Source organism: Condylura cristata, unplaced genomic scaffold, assembly GCF_000260355.1.
Source record: "Condylura cristata isolate star-nosed mole 26May11 unplaced genomic scaffold, ConCri1.0 scaffold00025, whole genome shotgun sequence".
NCBI classification, from domain to species: domain Eukaryota; kingdom Metazoa; phylum Chordata; class Mammalia; order Eulipotyphla; family Talpidae; genus Condylura; species Condylura cristata.
In genome coordinates this window covers 25,308,278-25,314,299 of record NW_004567126.1, presented here as the reverse complement: position 1 = coordinate 25,314,299, position 6,022 = coordinate 25,308,278, and the positions used below count along the sequence as shown (strand labels likewise).

Below are 6,022 nucleotides of genomic sequence, written 5' to 3'. Positions count from 1 at the left end.
CCACTTCCGCATGAGTTTGATTCCTGCCTGCTCTGGAGGTGACCACATGGCGTGGCAGACCTCTCCAGGCCCGCCCGCTGCTCCCCTCAGCAATGTACTTCGTCGATCTGCCTGTTCTGCTCCCCACTCTGTCTCTGGTGAAGCCTCTCGCCACCCCTGAGCCTCTAAGCCTGTACCCCAGTTCTGTATGCACAAATAAATAAATCTTTAAAAAAAAAAGTGGAAATTTCAGACTTTATGATAGGTTGTGATGGAGGAAGAAAAGAAAGTCCAGAACAAGGTGACCTTAAAAGTTCCCCTTCCACGTTTGGTCCCACAGGATGGCTCCCGCAAAGACGGGTGGTGAGAAGAAGGGCCACTCCGCCATCAGCGAGGTCGTCACCTGAGACTACACCATCAACATTCACAAGCGCATCCATGGAGTTGGCTTCAAGAAGCGTGCCCCTAGAGCACTAGAAGAGATCTGGAAATTTGCAGTGAAGGAAATGGGCGCCCCAGATGTACGCACTGACACCAGGCTCAACAAAGCGGTCTGGGCCCAGGGAGTAAGGAATGTCCCCTATCGTATCTGTGCACGGTTGTCCAGGAAACGTAACAAGGATACAAGGATGAAGATTCGCCAAACAAGCTGTATACTTTGGTATCTATGTGCCTGTCACAACTTTCAAAAATCTACAGTCAATGTGGATGAGAACTAATCACTGATTAACAAATAAATTTTTAAATCTGCAAAAAAAAAAAAAAACAACAAAACAAAAAACCCACAAAAACTAGCTACATGTAGTTTGCCACATTAGGAATCCTCACAGCCTCATGTGTGTGTGTGTGTGTGTGTGTGTGTGTGCGCGCGCCTGTCTGTCTGTCTGTGTCTCAACTTGTTTGTCTGTCTGTGTCTCAATCTTGTCTCTCTCTCCATTTGTGCTTTTTGTTCTGAGTTTGCCAACCTGGAAATGCAGGCGACAGAAGGCCGGGGAGTACACATGAGTTTACAAAAACAGGAGAAGACTCTGCCAGTACCTAAACCTCTATACTAACAACTTGGAGATGAGCAAAAGAACAGACAATCAGGGACAGATGCGTCGAGGGCAGTGGGTGAGGCGGGCCAAGTCCCCTAACCCAGACTCCTCGTGGCTGAGCCTGCAGGGCCAGGCTGATCCCACGGATGGACACGGAGACTGAGGCCCAGAGAGGTAAGCAGCTAAGTGTCCCAGGTCACACGCTGTCTAAAGCTGTGTCTGTCTATTACCCTCCCACTCATGCCTCATTCTGTGATAACAGCTCTATTTTTAATAATCATTTCCTTTACCAGTGTCTCTCCTCTTTCCCCATCCCACCTCACTGTAAAATATAAACCCCGTGATGGCAGGGTCTTGCCTGTCTTGCTCAAGGAGGTGGCCTTCCTAGGTCCATGCCCTGAGGCAGGATTTCAATGACAGAAATGGGCGGCACCAGCATGCTTGCAGCTTGCTGGTCTCCAAAAAGCACGAGGACACCACTGGCGAGGCTCTGCTAGTGTGGGTGAAGGCCCCATGCCTAGGCTGGCTCGTGGCTTGCCTGCTGTTGTTTCTGTCTCCTTTTCCCATTGCACGTGCTGTATTTGGCCAGGCAGACTTTATGCAAAGCCAGACTGGCACCGCCTGAGCCTGACTTAAATAGGTCATTGCAAAATTAATTTTCATAAGAAAGGAAAACATTGGGTTTCCACCAAGATCTGGGAACACCCAGCATTCTGTGAACTTAGTAGAGCTCAGGTCAAGTACGGGGCCTGAGCCTGGGTATTAGGGACCCGCCTGTCTCAGACGTCACACAGTCGGCTGTGGGTGGGGCCCAAGCCGAGCTGCCGTGAGAGTTCACCCACTAGTCCTCACAGTGACTGGATGGGGGGCTTTACTTGGAGCCCCTCCAGCACCCAGGCACATTCATCCTAACACTCAGAATCCTGCTTGCCATACCCCAAGGGTACCAGGAGTAAGAGCCCTAACTGTGTTCCTATTTCACCAACCCAATCCATTAAAAGAAAAAGCATTCTGTTTGCCAATCTTCTTTGCCTGCCCTTCCTTGGACTGACATTTATCTGGATTTTTCTCATTTAGGGGCAACTTATCCTTGCTAACTTTGGCTTTAGAGAAACTAGTGCTCCAGAAATTGGATCCTCCAGGAATTGTGTTAACTCTTTGAGGCCACGAGATTACATTTAGTGCTCAGTAGCCTGACTGCTTGTCTAGATGACGCCAGACACTTGGGGCAAAGCCAGAGCTGTATCCCTGGGCTAGCGCAGAAGTCTCTAGAAAGAGAGTGAGAAGAAAGCTGCCTGGGTAAGGAGACTGTCTAGGTGATGAGGTTTGCTGGTTGACATGAGACTGTCTTAGGACACAGTTTCTTCCTTGAGGATGTCCATGGGCGGGGAGCACACGAGGAATCAAGTCGTGAACAAGGCAGTGTAAGTGGCCACAGAAGGCCAGACCCTGCGGACAGCGGTGTCACCCGGCACTGGAATGACCGAGGAAGGACTCGTGGACAGGGAGCACAGGACAAGCACTGGCGCTGAGGGAATCTGGACAAAGAGGAGAAAGGGAATTTGGGAAGGGAGCTCAGCACAAGCAAAGGCTCCAGACTTGGTGGGTGAGGGCGGAGGAGATGGAAACCAGTGTGTGAGGGCGGGACACCTGGCAAAAGTCAGAGTTTCCTGTGGAACAGCGGCGAGAAAGGGCTGGAGAAGGACACAGCTGTTTGGCATATGACTCAATAACATTTACTTAACCTAGTTTGTTGGCCCTTGAAGGAGAGATGGAATGTTCTACATCCTGAAATCCTAATTATTCGGGTCACAAGTGAGGGACTTTGAAACCATACTCAGGTTCATGGAGTTCAAATGGTCTCCTCTGGGGGGCTCGCTATGGCCGACCCCTTAAACACTGGCGTCTCCCAGGAATCCTTCCTTGACTTACCCTCTTTCTGAACGTTCTGTCAAGTCAGTTGCATCTACTCCCCCATGTTCAACCACCACCCACAAGTGCATCTCCCCATCTACATCTGCCCTAGTCACGATCTGGAAGTGGGCACCAGGGTCAAGCAAGGCCAGTGCTCAGAACTTGAAGAATTTTTTCTTAAAAAATGTTTTCATTTGATAAAAATGAATACCCAGGCAATAATAATAATGATTTTCATTTGATAATTCAGTCAACAATCATTTGTGCATATCCGCCTTGTACCATGGACCCTTTCTAGGTCCTGGGGATAAAAGGGATGCACAAAATACAGTTCCTCGTCTCAAAGAGCCCACACTTCAAAGATGGAGATAAGTGGACACCAGCACAGGTCATACCTGGGAGATATATGGACAAGCACATGACATTGGACTTGGGGAGGGAGAGCCCCAGGGAGGCTTCCTGGAAGAGGGGGTACACTGACCTTTCTTATGATCTGTATAAGCACGTTTCCAGCTATCAGCTGGCCACCTTGCAGGCTGTCCCTCAGATAGTTCCACTTCACTGTACACAGAATTAAAATCAGACTTCTGCTCTCACCTCCGACATACATCCCTTGACTTATGTACCACATTGCATGTCCTGGTCAGCTTACCATTCAATCATTAAGTTGAGTATCTGCAAAGTGCCAGGTTTTGTATCAGGCATGAAATTTACAGATGGTCTAAAACAAACGATTACTTTCACTTTGATTTAAACAAGAGACAGTGGCTGTGGGTACTTAAAAGATCAACGTAAGCTCTCTACATTGTAAGCGGAGTAACATTACCCTACCTGCCTGCATCCTGGTGCACTTATCACAACTGTCCACTGCCCTAGAATGGGCAGGGCTCCAGGAATGGGGTGACAGGACTCTGAGCCAGGCTTCCCTTTGGGGAAAGCAGCAGCACCCTTCCACTGCTGCCATGAGGAAGACATTGTTAGGACACAGTGTTGTGGTTCACCCCCAAAGCTCTAACCCAACATGGAGGAAATGGCAGGGGAGTATTGGGGGTGGTCAGACAGGCCCCAGGCAGCTGCCACCATTTCCTCGGCTGGACTCCTCTGATATGAACAGCTTGTAAAGTTCTGCTGATAAGGAAGGAGAGATTTTTTTTTTAGAAGTACAAACGACTTTTTTTTTTTTTTTAAGATTGATTTATTTATGTGTGCATGCAGAAATGGGGTACAGGCCAGAGGTGCTGGGGGTGGTGAGAGGATTCACCAGAGACAGAGTGGGGAACAGAACAGGCAGATGGACAAAGTACACTGCTGAGGGGAGCAGTGGGCAAGACGGGAGGGGTCTGCTGTGCCATGTGGGTCACATCTAGGGCTGAGATCAAACTCGCAATGGAGCTGCTGCAGCCAGCTTGCAGTGCTGCATCCTAACCCGCTGTGCCACCAGGAAGGGGAAGGAGAAATTTAATGGAGCATTTCTACCGAGCACAGCTTGAAAGCTTCATAGACCTCTACCAATTTCCAGTGGTGCTCAAGCTTTGTTGTGTAAAGTACACCTCTCAGCAGAAGCTTCAAGATGACCAAAGAGGGAGAAAGCACAACCCCACAGTGTGCAGAGATCACAGGAAGGTGCAGAAAGTGGCGTCTCCAGAAGCGGCCTCTGAGCCCTGGACCTCATACGCGCTCCACTGTGTTCCCTGAATGACTGACAAAGCATAGGAATAGGTGGAGGGAGGATGGGAGAAGGGTTGTGGAGAAGTTCTGTGGAAGGAGGCTGAGCACCAGGAGCCTTTCCACGGGGTGGTTTCAGTCGCACCCTATGTATTTTAAAAGCCGGAATAGCCAAGGGAAGGAGCAAGAGGCTGATAAAGCATAATTGGTCCCATGGGATTCTAAAATCAATGCATGGGCAGTTCTGCCAAACTCACTCTCCACGCGGGCAGCAAACAGACGCTGAGCAGCTGCAGGTTTCAACAGCTTCTGATCTAACACCAAAAACTCCTATTTCCAAGGTTGGGGTAAAGGAAAGAGGTGTCAGGGAGGCTATTTGCACACATAAGATTCCTTAGTGATGTTTCCAAACAAAGACATCTTATTTGCACACATAAGATTCCTTAGCGATGTTTCCAAACAGCTGTCCCCAAACCCCAAGACCCCAAACCCCAAGTTGCCCACAATGGATAACAGGCCTGAAGGAATCAGCCCTAGAGCATCGAAAGCTTGTGCCAAAATTCAAAAAAGAAACTCCCTTCTACATTTACAGTGCTGTGCACTTCGATCAGCCCCATCTAATCACTGAATTAAAGCCCAACTGGAAACTTTACTGAGCTTGCAACCTTGAAGTATTTTTATATTTCTCTTCATTCTTTGGTGGACTCTACAGCCAAAAGTCAAAGCACAATCTTGCCCTTAGAAAGTGAATCCTGCATTTGCAAGTTCATTATGAAAGAGAAAGCACTTTTCTCTCTTGGGTGATCTTGTTCTCACAAGTTAGATAATTTTAAACAAATCTCTGGGGGTTGGAAAAGCTTGGCGAACACGCCGCAGCCATCCAGGGCCATTGAACAAACTGAACTGCTTAACCTTGTAAAGTTTGCACAATTCTCACCACAAATTCAGTCAGAAAGTGGGAACTTAATTTACAAATGAAAAGGTTTTGGGGCCTGGGCCTAGCGCCCAGCCACCCACGTGGGGGTGGCGGTTAGGACAGACTCGCAGGCGTAAGCGGGGCCCAGAAAACACTTGGGTTGGAAAGAGATGAGTGCTCAGAGGGAGGTCAGTGCTGAAAGTTTTCAACTGCAGCAGATGGAGGAAGATGTTTCTGAGGTCACCCACTGGTCCTTCTACTGCTCCAGGGGGTCTGTGTTTAGGGATTGTCTCGGAAAGGGGTCTGCTTAGAGTGAGGTCCCCTCCGTGGTCCCCGGGTGGCGGGCCTTTCCTTCCTGACTCACCGGCTTCTATCTCTTTTCCATGTGGACCCTCCGGCCTGTTGGCAACAAGCAGCCCCAGGAAGAGGTCAAGGGGTCAGGGCCTCCACTAGATGATTTGTCCACCAGGAGAAGGGGACTAACATGGGAGGTGCTGGGCTCCAGGTTGGA

General features: G+C 49.2%; 1 pseudogene; it reads left to right on the top strand.

Moving 5' to 3' along the window:
- The first annotated feature begins 320 nt into the window (after positions 1-320).
- Positions 321-705, top strand: LOC101621199 (annotated as a pseudogene).
- The last annotated feature ends 5,317 nt before the right edge of the window (positions 706-6,022 follow it).